The sequence below is a fragment of the Hyperolius riggenbachi genome, chromosome 2 (genome assembly GCF_040937935.1).
Source record: "Hyperolius riggenbachi isolate aHypRig1 chromosome 2, aHypRig1.pri, whole genome shotgun sequence".
Lineage (NCBI taxonomy): Eukaryota > Metazoa > Chordata > Amphibia > Anura > Hyperoliidae > Hyperolius > Hyperolius riggenbachi.
Window position 1 is genome coordinate 274969792 of NC_090647.1, and position 16218 is coordinate 274986009.

Here is a 16218-nt window from a genome sequence, read left to right on the forward strand (position 1 = left end):
GTGCTGTACACGTGAGAAGTGGATCGAAAATCATACATGATTCCAAACATTTTTTACAAATAAATAATGGCCAAGTGGAGTGTGTGTAATTATTCAGCCACCTGAGTCAATACTTTGTAGAACCACCTTTTGCTGCAATTACAGCTGCCAGTCTTTTAGGGTATGTCTCTACCAGCTTTGCACATCTAGAGAATGAAATCCTTGCCCATTCTTCTTTGCAAAACAGCTGTTTTATTACTATGTTTAGGGCCCGTTCACACTTAAAATCGCAGAACGCCAGCGATTACCGCCGGCGTTTTGCGGGAGTGATTTTCCCTCGATTAGCGCGGAAAAATCACTGGACACGGCGGCGGTTTTGGAGCGATTGCGCTAATCACGATCGCAAATCGCGGAACGCTCGTCGCCGGCAAACCGCTGCATGCAGCGCGGTTGCGGTTATCGCTAACCGCAACCGCGGCAGTGAGAACACTGCCACTCGCTACATTGTGTAGCGGTTCTTGCAGAACCACTAGCGGTTTGCCGTGAGCAGGAATCGCGCGATTCCCGCTCAGGTGAGAACGGGCCCTTATTCAATCTGTGTATGAAGCCTGAGTACAGAGAGGAAGACTTTTACACAGATCTATCTATCTATCTATCTATCTATCTATCTATCTATCTATCTATCTATCTAGTTTAAGACACGCCAGTAATGTGCATGTGGATCACTAGAAGGGCCTGGAAGAAGAGATCTCTGGCATTTATATGTAAAAGGATCTGCCGTTCTACTGCGACTATAGGAAGCCACTGATACACTTCTTAAAGTCAGGGAGTAGTGTTTATTGTACTGCTGAAAAGGTCATCCTCTTACCATGGCATTTATACTGACTTTGTGAATGTTCCTTATTGCCAAATGAAGGCAAGCAGGTAAGACTTGGATGAAAAGAACAGGGAGAGAACAGCTAACAAACCAAAATTCAAATATAGAACTCTGAAAATATGTTTTGTTTAATTACAATAATATATATATATATATATATATATATATATAATATATGTAATAATATTATCCTACATAATAAAACCCCTTTGTCTCTGCGTCCATGTGTGTCCATGTGTGTGTGTCCCAGCAATTGCTCTACTGCGCATGTGCTGCAGGGACACCCTTCGGACGGAGCAGGACAGCGGGGGGGGGGGGGGGGGGGGATTGGGTTGGACGGTGCGCCTGCGCGGTGGTGACGACTAGTATAATATAATAATATAATTCATAATTAGAAAACCTAGTGTTATTTTATTAAACAGTTGTTACAATACATTTATCTTGAAATACTGTTACCCACACATATTCACAGGAAATTAAATTTTTAAAAATATGGTGTCAAATAATATTTAAAATAAATATATATTATGCTGTTTTGTGTTTGAGTTTTGGGTCCAGAAGGGAAATGTCTCACCGTATTTGTGGCCACTGTGGAACTCTTTCATCGGAGATGGACTAGACCTTGCTACTAGGCATGCTAGTGTCTATGAAAGTGCAATGAGAAACATGTTAACAGTTTGGACAACTAATAGGTCTGGAAAGCTCTGATTTGCTGTAATCTCTTCCTGGCTTAGCACGTAATCATTAGCAGCAAATCAAAGGTTTACAAATCTATCACCTGATCAAACTGATCACATGCTTCCCCATGAGTTTTCTTTTTACAAAAGCTTCACTACTTGCCATATCACAAAATGTCGAAGGGGAAGCTATCACAGCAATATGAAGCTTTAATGTGAACCAAGCACTATTATTAGCACCCATGGCAGCTCAATAGCGCATTAAATATGTATGCCAACAATGTGGCTCATCAATACAAAAAAATGTACCTCGTCTTTTTACATTTAGATTTTTCGCAGAGGTTTTATTACCCTACCTCCGAGGCCTGCCCAACCTAATAAGTTTCAGGAAGATAAGGACTGATGTAATTATTTTATTGCACACATTAGTATACAGAAAACAAAAGCTTTCATGAGCTGGGTAGATAGGACACTATGCTTAAAAGAGTTTAGAGAAGCAATAGGAGCAATGAAGATAGCACAGATGCTATCTTCACATCTTCCCCTGGATAACTAATGGGCAGCTAGAAGGAGAGGGGCGGGGGACATGGCAGCTCCTATAGCTATTAGAAATCAGGAAAAAGAAGTGGCACTGGTTCCCTTTAACTTCTAAAATAAATTACACAATTTTTGCAAGCTGAGTGGTAAAATCGACCATCCTCGCAGGGGCAAACTAATAACTCTGGCTTATTTTACCACGAGTATATTACATAAAACTTACCCCATCTATTATATTACTGGTATTTTGCCTTTATATCAGCTTTATTTTGCACAAGTTAAAACAAAAATATTGCCCACCTACCTGGCCAGACATGCCCACTATATTCTGGCATTAACCCTACTTTAATTCTCACTTTCTTTTAACCTCCTTGCCGGTTATCCCGAACACAGTTCGGGGTAACCTGCGCAGGAGGATTTCTCAGGCCCCGCTGGGCCGATTTGCATAATTTTTTTTTTCCTACACGCAGCTAGCACTTTGCTAGCTGCGTGTAGTATGCGATCGCCGCCACTCGCCGCCGATTCGCCGCTACCCGCCGCGCCGAGCCGCCCCCCCCCCCCCCCCGCCCCAGACCCCTGCGCAGCCTGGCCAATCGGTGCCAGGCAGCGCTATGGGGCGGATCGGGATTCCCTCTAACGTCACGACGTCCATGACGTCGGTGACGTCATCCCGCCCGGTCGCCATGGCGACCGGGGAAGCCCTGCAGGAAATCCCGTTCTCAACGGGATTTCCTGCATACTCTGATCGCCGAAGGCGATCGGAGTGGGTGGGGGGATGCCGCCGCTCAGCGGCTATCATGTAGGGCTCGCTACATGATTTAAAAAATAAATAAATAAAAAAAAAGTGCAGCGCTGCCTCCTTGCCTAATTTTTTATAACGCCAAGGAGGTTAAAGTGAAGTCCCAGCTTCTGCGCTAACAGCACCACCAAGCCATTATAATGCTCAGACCTTATACCTGCAGCTGATATCTTTGTGGGCTCAGCACTGATAGATAACACCAAATTCACCTGTTTTGGTTAGAATTGCACTTTTCCCAGAGGGAGTGGTGGTAGTGAGTACTTTTCATTGGGTGCCATTGTTCTAAGCAGAGCAGGATCATCCACCAGGCAACCTAGGCAGGTGCTTGGGGCCTATTGGGTGTCAAGGGGCCCACCTGCCACCTTTTTTGATCTTTGACCTATTGCCCAAAAGGACCACAAGGGGGCCCCAAATCTACTACCTTGCCTAGAGCCCCATTAGATCTTAATCCATGAAAAAAGAACAAACAAATATTGCCCTATTCATCCTGTTATGTTTCAGTCTCAATACCACCTTTGCTGTTTAGGAGATGGTGCTACTGCTTCTGCTACTGCCCACAAGACTTAGAGCCCATCTCCAATAGAGATGGCGCAAACCAGCGATTTTCGGTTCGCGAACTGCGAACTCACAAAAAGTTTGCGAACCGGTGAACATCGCGAACCGCAATAGACTTCAATGGGCAGGCGTACTTGAAAAATTACAAACACTGTTTCTGGCCACAAAGGAAATGGAAAAGATGTTTCAAGGGGTCTAACACCTGGAGGGGGGCATGGCGGAGTGGGATACACACCAAATGTCCTGGGGATTACGGATTTGATGTACAGCAGGGTTATAATCCCTAAAAGGCAGAAATCACATTGCTTTCCTAAATTGAAAGAGGTCTAAAGTGCTTGAAAACATCTTGCGTGTGTCTACGTGGATCAGGTAGTGTAAGTAGTGTACTGCTTCACACTGACAGACCAAACTCACTGTGTAACGCACTGCAAACAGATGGCCGTGCTGGTGCGCAGGTTGGCGAGAGTGCAGGTGATGGCGGCTTTCCAGCCCATATGGTCGGGCTGAGGTAGCTCAATGACAGAACAACAGTGACTGTCCAGCTGATTGAATTTGGTCTGTTCACAATGAAGCAACGACCTTATTTTCTTGGGTGTGCCACTCAGCACACTCATATAGGTCATTGCTTCACTGTGATACGCAAGCCCCTTCACCGCAGAAAGGTAACGATCACGAAGGGGATTGAAACATGTACAGGTCCTTCTCAAAAAAATAACATATTGTGATAAAGTTCATTATTTTCTGTAATGTACTGATAAACATTAGACTTTCATATATTTTAGATTCATTACACAGAACTGAAGTAGTTCAAGCCTTTTATTGTTTTAATATTGATGATTTTGGCATACAGCTCAGGAAAACACAAAATTCCTATCTCAAAAAATTAGCATATCATGAAAACGTTCTCTAAACGGGCTATTAACCTAATCATCTGAATTAACTAATTAACTCTAAACACCTGCAAAAGATTCCTGAGGCTTTTAAAAACTCCCAGCCTGGTTCATTACTGAAAACCGCAATCATGGGTAAGACTGCGGACCTGACTGCTGTCCAGAAGGCCATCATTGACACCCTCATGCAAGAGGGTAAGACACAGAAAGAAATTTCTGAACGAATAGGCTGTTCCCAGAGTGCTGTATCAAGGCACCTCAGTGGGAAGTCTGTGGGAAGGAAAACGTGTAGCAGAAAACGCTGCACAATGAGAAGAGGTGACCAGACCCTGAGAAAGATTGGGGAGAAGGACCAATTCCAGACCTTGTGGGACCTGCGGAAGCAGTGGACTGAGTCTGGAGTAGAAACATCCAGAGCCATTGTGTACAGGCGTGTACAGGAAATGGGCTACAGGTGCCGCATTCCCCAGGTCAAGCTACTTTTGAACCAGAAACAGCGGCAGAAGCGCCTAACCTGGGCTACAGAGAAGCAGCACTGGACTGTTGCTCAGTAGTCCAAAGTACTTTTTTCGGATGAAAGCAACTTTTGCATGTCATTCGGAAATCAAGGTGCAGAGTCTGGAGGAAGACTCTGGAGGAGTCTGGAGGAAGACTGGGGAGAGGGAAATGTCAAAATGCCTGAAGTCCAGTGTCAAGTACCCACAGTCAGTGATGGTCTGGGGTGTCATGTCAGCTACTGGTGTTGGTCCACTGTGTTTTATCAAGGGCAGGGTCAATGCAGCTAGCTATCTGAGATTTTGGAGCACTTCATGCTTCCATCTGCTGAAAAGCTTTATGGAGATGAAGATTTCATTTTTCAGCATGACCTGGCACCTGCTCACAGTGCCAAAACCACTGGTAAATGGTTTACTGACCATGGTATTATTGTGCTCAATTGGCCTGCCAACTCTCCTGACCTGAACCCCATGGAGAATCTGTGGGATATTGTGAAGAGAAAGTTGAGAGATGCAAGACCCAACACTCTGGATGAGCTTAAGGCCGCTATCGAAGCATCCTGGGCCTCCATAACACCTGAGCAGTGCCACAGGCTGATTGCCTCCATGCCATGTCGCATTGAAGCAGTCATTTCTGCAAAAGGATTCCTGACCAAGTATTGAGTGCATAACTGAACATAATTATTTGAAGGTTGACTTTTTTTGTTTTAAAAACACTTTTCTCTTATTGGTCGGATGAAATATGCTAATTTTTTTGAGATAGGAATTTTGGGTTTTCATGAGCTGTATGCCAAAATCATCAATAATAAAACAATAAAAGGCTTGAACTACTTCAGTTCTGTGTAATGAATCTAAAATATATGAAAGTCTAATGTTTATCAGTACATTACAGAAAATAAAGATCTTTATCACAATATGCTAATTTTTTGAGAAGGACCTGTACATGTTTTGTTTTGTTGTTGCAGCCGTAGTGCAGCCAGAAAAATTAGGCATGTACACGCACCAGAAAAATTATTCTTTTTGTTAGCGGCCGCAGCTGAGAGTTAAGTGGGGTGCCAGAATCAGAGCAGGAGGAGGAAGATATGTCACGGTTCCGTGCGGAAGCTGAAGAAGATGAGGTGTTCTGTGTTAAATAGTCAACTATGTCCTGACAATCTTGGGAGTTGATGGCACGTGCCTTCTGAACACTGTGCTTTGGTCCAAAGCACCACAAAATCACGTCAGCACGACATCGAACAGACCTGCCAGGTGGCCTGCCTCTGCCTGTTGCTTTGTCCATATCGTGGGGGATGAAGTGAAAGGTATGCACTGACTTGACTAATACAATGTGCAGTCACAGAGATGCAGTAAAAGGTACTGACTGCTGGTATAATACAATGTGCAGGCACACAGATGCAGTGAAAAGTATACATTGACTGCTGGTATAATACAATGTGCAGTCACACAGGTGCAGTGAAAAGGTATGCCGTGACTGCTGGTGGTATAATACAATGTGCAGTCACAGAGTTGCAGTAAAAAGGTATGCAGTGACTGCAAAGGTATAATACAATGTGCAGTCACACAGGTGCAGTGAAAAGGTATGCAGTGACTGCTGCTATAATACAATGTGCAGTCACACAGGTGCAGTGAAAAGGTATGCAGTGACTGCTGCTATAATACAATGTGCAGTCACACAGGTGCAGTGAAAAGGTATGCAGTGACTGCTGCTATTATACAATGTGCAGTCACACAGGTGCAGTGAAAAGGTATGCATTGACTGCTGGTGGTATGATACAATGTGCAGTCACACAGGTGCAGTGAAAAGGTATGCACTGAATGTGCTGGGCCTGGCACAGTATAGCAATTAGCAAGGGTCAGCTGCGACAAACAGGCCTGTATAATGCAGTGTCGGTGGGCCACACAAAAAAAATACATCACAAGAACATTAGCTCTCAAAAGACTTGTTTTGGTGGTGCTTTTCACTTTCAGCAACAAATATCAGCAAGGAGCAAGCTAATAAGGCCTAACTAAGCTTTCCCTGTCTCTCTGCAGCAACCTCTCCCTTCTCTCACTAAAACAGCAGCACACAGAGTGAGAACATGGCTGACCCTGCTGCCTTTTATAAGGCTTCAGGAGGGAGTGCAGCCTGATTGGCTGCCATGTGTCTGCTGACTGTGATGTAGAGGGTCAAAGTTTAGCCCAATGATGTGGTATAGGGGGCGGGTCAAACTCGCTAAAAGTTTGCATTTCGCCGTGAACGCAAACACGTGAAATTCACGTGAACAAGTTCGCCGGCGAACTGTTTGGGCCATCTCTAATCTCCAAGAGATTCACTTGTCATTGGGTTTCCCTGCTGATCTGTTTGGCTGAAGGAGTGTCTGAATCACACCAGAAACAAGCATGCAGCTAAACTTGTCAGATCTGACAATAATGCCAGAAACACCTGATCTGCTGCATGCTTGTTCAGGGGCTATGGCTAAAAGTATTAGAGGCAGAGGATCAGCAGGATAGCCAGGTAACTGGTATTGCTTAACCACTTCCCGACCGCCGTATTGACAAATGGCGGCCGGGAAGTGGACCCCGCAAGGACCGCCGTATAGACAAATGGCGGCGGTCCTTGTAGGGGCATGGGCGGAGCGATCGCGTCATCCGTGACGCGATCCTCCGCCGGCGCCTGTCTCCGCTCACCCGCCGCAGCATCCCGCCGGCCATACGGAAGCGCCGGCGGGATGTTAACCCGACGATCGCCGCATACAAAGTGTATAATACACTTTGTAATGTTTACAAAGTGTATTATACAGGCTGCCTCCTGCCCTGGTGGTCCCAGTGTCCGAGGGACCACCAGGGCAGGCTTCAGCCACCCTAGTCTGCACCAAGCACACTGATTTCTCCCCCCCCCTGCCCCAGATCGCCCACAGCACCCCTCAGACCCCCCACCTGCCCACCCCCCAGACCCCTGTTTGCACCCAATCACCCCCCTAATCACCCATCAATCACTCCGTGTCACTATCTTTTTTTTTTTACCCCCCCTGCTTCCTGCCCCCTCCTGATCACCCCCCCCCACCCCTCAGATTCTCCCCAGACCCCCCCCCCCTGTGTACTGTATGCATCTATCCCCCCCTGATCACCTGTCAATCACCTGTCAATCACCCATCAATCACCCCCTGTCACTGCCACCCATCAATCAGCCCCTAACCTGCCCCTTGCGTGCAATCTGATCACCCACCCACACCGATAGATCGCCCGCAGATCCGACATCAGATCACCACCCAAGCGCAGTGTTTACATCTATTCTCTCCTCTAAACACCCACTAATTACCCATCAATCACCCATCAATCACCCCCTATCACCACCTGTCACTGTTACCCATCAGATCAGACCCTAATCTGCCCCTTGTGGCCACCCAATCACCCGCCTACATGCTCAGATTGCCCTCAGACCCCCCCCCCCCCCCCTTATCAATTCGCCAGTGCAATATTTACATCTGTGCTTCCCTGTAATAACCCACTGATCACCTGTCAATCACCTGTCAATCACCCATCAATCACCCCCTGTCACTGCCACCCATCAATCACCCCCTGTCACTGCCACCCATCAATCAGCCTCTAACCTGCCCCTTGCGGGCAATCTTATCACCCACCCAAACCAATAGATTGCCCGCAGATCCGACATCAGATCACCACCCAAGCGCAGTGTTTACATCTATTGTCTCCTCTAAACACCCACTAATTACCCATCAATCACCCCCTATCACCACCTGTCACTGTTACCCATCAGATCAGACCCTAATCTGCCCCTTTACGGGCACCCAATCACCCGCCTACACGCTCAGATTGCCCTCAGACCCCCCCTTATCAATTCGCCAGGGCATTATTTACATCTGTCCTTCCCTGTAATAAACCACTGATCACCCATCAATCACCCCCTGTCACTGCCACCCATCAATCACGCCCTGTCACTGCCACCCATCAATCAGCCCCTAACCTGCCCCTTGCGGGCAATCTGATCACCCACCCACACCAATAGATCGCCCGCAGATCCGACATCAGATCACCTCCCAAGTGCAGTGTTTACATCTGTTCTCTCCTCCAAACACCCACTAATTACCCATCAATCACCCCTGTCACTGCTACCCATCAGATTAGACCCCTATCTGCCCCTAGGGCACTCAATCACCCGCCCATACCCTCAGAACGCCCTCAGACCCCAGCCCTGATCACCTCGCCAGTGCATTGCTTGCATCTATTCCCCCCTCTAATCACACCTTGAGACACCCATTAATCACCTCCTGTCACCCCCTAGCACACCTACCCATCAGATCAGGCCCTAATTTGCCCCGTGTGGGCTCCTGATCACTCGGCCAAACCCTCAGATCCCCCTCAGACCCCCTTCCGATCACCTCCCCAGTGCATTGATTGCATCTATTTTCCCCTCTAACCATCCTCTGAGACACCCATCAATCACCTCCTGTCACCCCCTAGCACTCCTATCCATCAGATCAGGCCCAATACAACCTGTCATCTAAAAGGCCACCCTGCTTATGACCGGTTCCACAAAATTCGCCCCCTCATAGACCACCTGTCATCAAAATTTTCAGATGCTTATACCCCTGAACAGTCATTTTGAGACATTTGGTTTCCAGACTACTCACGGTTTTGGGCCCGTAAAATGCCAGGGCGGTATAGGAACCCCACAAACTGACCCCATTTTAGAAAAAAGACACCCCAATGTATTCTGTTAGGTGTATGACGAGTTCATAGAAGATTTTATTTTTTGTCAAAAGTTAGCGGAAATTGATTTTTTTTTTTTCACAAAGTGTCATTTTTCACTAACTTGTGACAAAAAATAAAATTTTCTATGAACTCGCCATACACCTAACAGAATACCTTGGGGTGTCTTCTTTCTAAAATGGGGTCACTTGTGGGGTTCCTATACTGCCCTGGCATTTTAGGGGCCCTAAACCGTGAGGAGTAGTCTAGAAAACAAATGCCTCAAAATGACCTGTGATTAGGACGTTGGGCCCCTTAGCGCACCTAGGCTGCAAAAAAGTGTCACACATGTGGTATCGCCGTACTCAGGAGAAGTAGTATAATGTGTTTTGGGGTGTATTGTTACACATACCCATGCTGGGTGGGAGAAATCTCTCTGTAAATGGACAATTGTGTGTAAAACAAATCAAACAAGAGATATTTACAGAGATATTTCTCCCACCCAGCATGGGTATGTGTAAAAATACACCCCAAAACACATTATACTACTTCTCCTGAGTACGGCGGTACCACATATGTGGCACTTTTTACACCCTAAGTACGCTAAGGGGCCCAAAGTCCAATGAGTACCTTTAGGATTTCACAGGTCATTTTGCGACATTGTTGGTTTCAAGACTACTCCTCACGGTTTAGGGCCCCTAAAATGCCAGGGCAGTATAGGAACCCCACAAATGACCCCATTCTAGAAAGAAGACACCCAAAGGTATTCCGTTAGGAGTATGGTGAGTTCATAGAAGATTTTATTTTTTGTCACAAGTTAGCGGAAAATGACACTTTGTGAAAAAAAACAATTAAAATCAATTTCCGCTAACTTGTGACAAAAAAATAAAAACTTCTATGAACTCACCATACTCCTAACGGAATACCTTGGGGTGTCTTCTTTCTAAAATGGGGTCATTAGTGGGGTTCCTATACTGCCCTGGCATTTTAGGGGCCCTAAACCGTGAGCAGTAGTCTTGAAACAAAAATGACCTGTGAAATCCTAAAGGTACTCATTGGACTTTGGGCCCCTTAGCGAAGTTAGGCTGCAAAAAAGTGCCAATCATGTGGTATCGCCGTACTCGGGAGAAGTAGTATAATGTATTTTGGGGTGTATTTTTACACATACCCATGCTGGGTGGGAGAAATACATCTGTAAATGACAATCTTTTGATTTTTTTACACACAATTGTCCATTTACAGAGTTATTTCTCCCACCCAGCATGGGTATGTGTAAAAATACACCCCAAAACACATTGTACTACTTCTCCCGAGTACGGCGATACCACATGTGTGGCACTTTTTTGCACCCTAACTGCGCTAAGGGGCCCAAAGTCCAATGAGTACCTTTAGGATTTCACAGGTCATTTTGAGAAATTTTGTTTCAAGACTACTCCTCACGGTTTAGGGCCCCTAAAATGCCAGGACAGTATAGGAACCCCACAAATGACTCCATTTTAGAAATAAGACACCCCAAGGTATTCTGTTAGTAGTACGGTGAGTTCATAGAAGATTTTATTTTTTGTCACAAGTTAGCGGAAATTGATTTTTTATTGGTTTTTTTCACAAAGTGACATTTTCCGCTAACTTGTGACAAAAAATAAAATCTTCTATGAACTCACCGTACTACTAACGGAATACCTTGGGGTGTCTTCTTTCTAAAATGGGGTCATTTGTGGGGTTCCTATACTGTCCTGGCATTTTAGGGGCCCTAAACCGTGAGGAGTAGTCTTGAAACGAAATTTCTCAAAATGACCTGTAAAATCCTAAAGGTACTCATTGGACTTTGGGCCCCTTAGCGCAGTTAGGGTGCAAAAAAGTGCCACACATGTGGTATCGCCATACTCAGGAGAAGTAGTATAATGTGTTTTAGGGTGTATTTTTACACATACCCATGCTGAGTGGGAGAAAGATCTCTGTAAATGGACAATTGTGTGTAAAAAAATTTAAAAAATTGTCATTTACAGAGATATTTCTCCCACCCAGCATTGGTATGTGTAAAAATACACCCCAAAACACATTAAACTACTTCTCCTGAGTACGGCAATACCACATGTGTGGCACTTTTTTGCAGCCTAACTGTGCTAAGGGGCCCAAAGTCCAATGAGCACTTTTAGGCTTTACAGGGGTGCTTACAAATTAGCACCCCCCAAAATGCGAGGACAGTAAACACACCCCACAAATGACCCCATTTTGGAAAGTAGACACTTCAAGGTATTCAGAGAGGGGCATGGTGAGTCCGGTGCAGATTTCATTTTTTTTTGTCGCAAGTTAGAAGAAATGGAAACTTTTTTTTTTTGTCACAAAGTGTCATTTTCCGCTTACTTGTGACAAAAATTAATATCTTCTATGAACTCACTATGCCTCTCAGTGAATACTTTGGGATGTCTTCTTTCCAAAATGGGGTCATTTGGGGGGTATTTATACTATCATGGAATTCTAGCCCCTCATGAAACATGTCAGGTGGTCAGAAAAGTCATAGATGCTTGAAAATGGGAAAATTCACTTTTTGCACCATAGTTTGTAAACGCTATAACTTTTACCCAAACCAATAAATATACACTGAATGGGTTTTTTTTTAATCAAAAACATGTTTGTCCACATTTTTCGCGCTGCATGTATACAGAAATTTTACTTTATTTGAAAAATGTCAGCACAGAAAGTTAAAAAAATCATTTTTTTGCCAAAATTCATGTCTTTTTTGATGAATATAATAAAAAGTAAAAATCGCAGGAGCCATCAAATAGCACCAAAAGAAAGCTTTATTAGTGACAAGAAAAGGAGCCAAAATTCATTTAGGTGGTAGGTTGTATGAGCGAGCAATAAACCGTGAAAGCTGCAGTGGTCTGAATGGAAAAAAAGTGGCCGGTCCTTAAGGGGGGTAAAGCCCTAGGTCCTCAAGTGGTTAAAAGTAAATACATTTGGCAGTCTCCATATATTCCTCTGGCTTCAGGTTCCCTTTAATTGTATATTAGCCCTAAAGGCTACGAACAGATTGTACATTTTTGTAATGTGAAAATCTTGCATCAGTGCAGGCATATACACACATAGTTGACAACACCATTAATGATCCAACACAGCAAATCGCTAACAACTGACCACTTTTGTTGTAGTATTGTCACTGCACCGTGGCATCACCCTCTTCCCCTTCCTCTCTCTGCAGTACAGAAGAGGCTGCTTAACAGTACCCAAGCAGTATGTTTGTACAACGATCATTCCTGAAGTGATTACTAACCATCATTTCGGGTGACACATATTAAGAGTGTGAACGCACCCTTAGCTTGCCTCAGCAGTGACAAACCTGGAGGTAAACAGACACACAATAAAGTGTATTGACATATTATTAAAACAATTAATTGTAGTGAGTTATTGCTTATAAATTAAGGGCAGAGTAAGTAATTAGGAGAGAGTTACTGTAAATAAGACAGGAATGAAGGATATGGCTGTTTACACAGCATACAATTTTCTGGCAGATTTACCTGCCAGATTGATTATTTCCAACATGTCTGATCTGAATTTCGATCGATTGTTTTTTTTCGATATTCCGATCGTTTTTACAGATCGATTTTCTGATTGATTTCCGTTCACTTTTATGGAAATTAATCGGAAAACTGATTGGAAAAACAGTCGGAAAACGACTGGAAAATCAAACAATCGATTGAAATTCAGATCGGACATGTTGGAAATTATCGATCTGGCAGGTAAATCTGCCAGAAAATTATATAATGTGTACCTAGCATTAGAGAAAATGAGTACCTCTGGGAGGGTCCTCATCATTATCATCATAGTATTACTTACACATTGGGCTCTATTCACAAAGCGTTACCATATTCAGTAATGCTAAAAACAGCTGATTTTACTGATCACATTCCCATTCACTAAACCCATCACTGCACAGAAAATAAACATTACAGGCTAGTGAGGTAAATTACTTGTTTGGTAATTGCCTCAAGAAATGTCAATTCACAAAGATTTCCGCATTTAATTTACCCGCCAAAAGTGTTTGGTAATTTTCTCCAGCTCACAGTAGCTGATAACTTGTTCTCCCCATGTTGTCGGTAGATTTGACAGACAGCATTTGGGGAGAGCCAGGCAGCCAATAGGGAGAGCCACACAGCCCGGCTTCTCACGCTGGTTTGAAACGAAGGGTGGGACTTTCAGTGTAGCAAAGCAGAGGAGGTAAATTTTCAAAAGGCATCCCTGCATCCCTTTAGATATGCTTATTTGTATTGTAGCATACAGAAGAGCTCCTCCTGGTGGCTGCAGCACATCTAAATGGATGACAGGGTTGAACTGTAGGGAAAACCTCAGAGTCCTAAACACAGCTCCCCTGCCTCCGCTGACCTGCTACATGCTGGTAGGTCACACTTACCGAGCAGGGATTAGTGAATTGAAGCATGTTTGTTTGGTAAATTACCGAACTTATGCCTCATGATAGAAAACGTTAGCGAATTTGGGGAAAAAAAAGTGTAAAATACTGGATTAGGTATTTTACCGAAGACAATTATTTTACCAACCTGCCCTTCGTGAATAGAGCCCATTATGGGAGGGAAAGATGGGTTGAAGGGTTGACCAGGAAAAGGATGGCACCACAAAATGAAGGCACAGCATCTCGGGAGAGCTATCCCTATCTATGGGCCCGTTTCCACTATAGCGTTACGAAATCGCCGGCGAATCACCGCAGGCAAATCGCATGCGGGTGCGATTCCGCATGCGTTTTTTGCCGCGATTTCGCATGCGATTTCGCATAGGTAAGGCTGTATGCGATTTTAACCATGTCACTGCCTGTGTGAATTAACATGGGTACCTATGCGAAATCGCATGCGAAATCGCGGCAAAAAACGCATGGGGAAAACGCATGCGATTTCCCTATTAAATACATTGCGTGCGATTCGCCTGCATTCCACACGCAGGCGAATTCTAAGGCCCCTACCCTGCAGATTTTTTCTGCACAGAAAAACGTGCGGGGAAACGCACAAGTGGAAACAGTCCCATCCACTTGTACTGACTGTGCAAATCCGCATACGGGCAACGCATGCGGATTCGCGATAGTGGAAACAGGCCCTATGAGATACAAGAGGAGGAGATTGTTTAGTGCGGGGACTAAAGGCAGTGGTGGCCTCACTGCAGGGTCGCAGAACTCAGCACATGAGTGATTTCCCCCCCCCCCACCCTATTCTCTGGTGGGGTCTGATTGCACCCCAGGTGTTTTTTTTTTTAATACATATTTATTTGTTTATTTTTGTAATATTTTTTCATTCATTTTATAATTACCCCTCCCTCCCCCCCGCCAGCCAATAAGCATGATCGGCTGTCATAGGCTTCAGCCTATGATAGCCGATCACTGTTTTGACTCTGGACAGCCTTAGATTGCAGCGCTGTACAGCAATAAAAGACAGAGGTTTCGCCGTCTAACCGTCTCCGAGCATGCAAGCGGGGATGCGCATGCATCGGCGCGGGCTATCCACTGCAAAAGACTCCCCCAGGACTTAATGTCGATCGGCGTTAGGTGGTCCTGGCGGAGCGGTCTTAAAGTGGTTAAGCTCAAACATTTTTTGTCATGCTTGGCAGTGATGAGCGAAAATGCCGATTTTCTTTTTGCATTCATTTTCGTGAAAATAATGTAAAATTCGACTTTTGAGTGAAAAATTACATAGAAAATAATTTTAAAATACATTTTTCAGGAGGTTTTACACTAAATAAACTATTTTCTATGTTTTTCAAGAATTTTTGCATTGGAAAGAACAATTTGTTTCCATTGACCATAATGCGCAAATACAATGTATTTTTGCAAATATTTTCTCAAAATCAAAATGAGTATTTTTGATGCGAAAATTACTTCGGCAAAAATTCGCAAGTGGCTGGTTGGATACTGAAACTTACAAGTCTCATCCTCAGCTTTGTTCTCTATGCCCCTATCATCTCATTGTAGTCATTGGCATTTTCTCCCTCTGTCACCTCACAATATCTCTCCCAAACAAATTGTGAGTATTCCACTACTTCCAGGAGTGTATATGGGAAATATAGAGCCCATGGCAGTGAAATTGCACCAGGAACCTTTTAGGCTGAGAGAGCCATAAATGTCACATATTTTAAAATGTAATTCCGTGAGAGCCATACAATATGTTTCAAACTGGGACAGTAGGGCTCACGTCCCTGTTACCATTGTGATGTGTATACAGTTGATCCGCCTGGCAGCGGAAGTGTCAGACACGTCTTCAGCTTCTTTTAAGTTTCAGCAACATCAGAAATTTTCAAGAGAGACCGACAGGAGAAATACCAACTAACAGCTTGTACAATTAGCTAGCTGACTTGGGGGTTGATTTACTTTGTAGGACAAGATCCCTGCACTTTGGCCCAATAGGCTGCCAGGCAGCCTATTGGGCCAATCAATGTGTGGGGATCTCGTCCTACAAAGTCACTGGACCTGACAGGGTCCAGAGTGGGACAATTGGAGCAGCTGTTAGTTTTGGCGTAGCGCGAGTAAATTAGTAGTGCATGCTACAGTAGTAGCGTGCCTACTTTGAAATGTTTTATTGCGCTGCCACACTATGGGCCCTTTTACACTTAATGAGTTAGTGTGCGTTAGTATGCATTGTGAAAAAGCTTTCAGTGAAAGCGCATATACTGGGAACTGTGCCATAGGAAAACATGGGCATTACTTTGAAAATCAGTTTTAAAG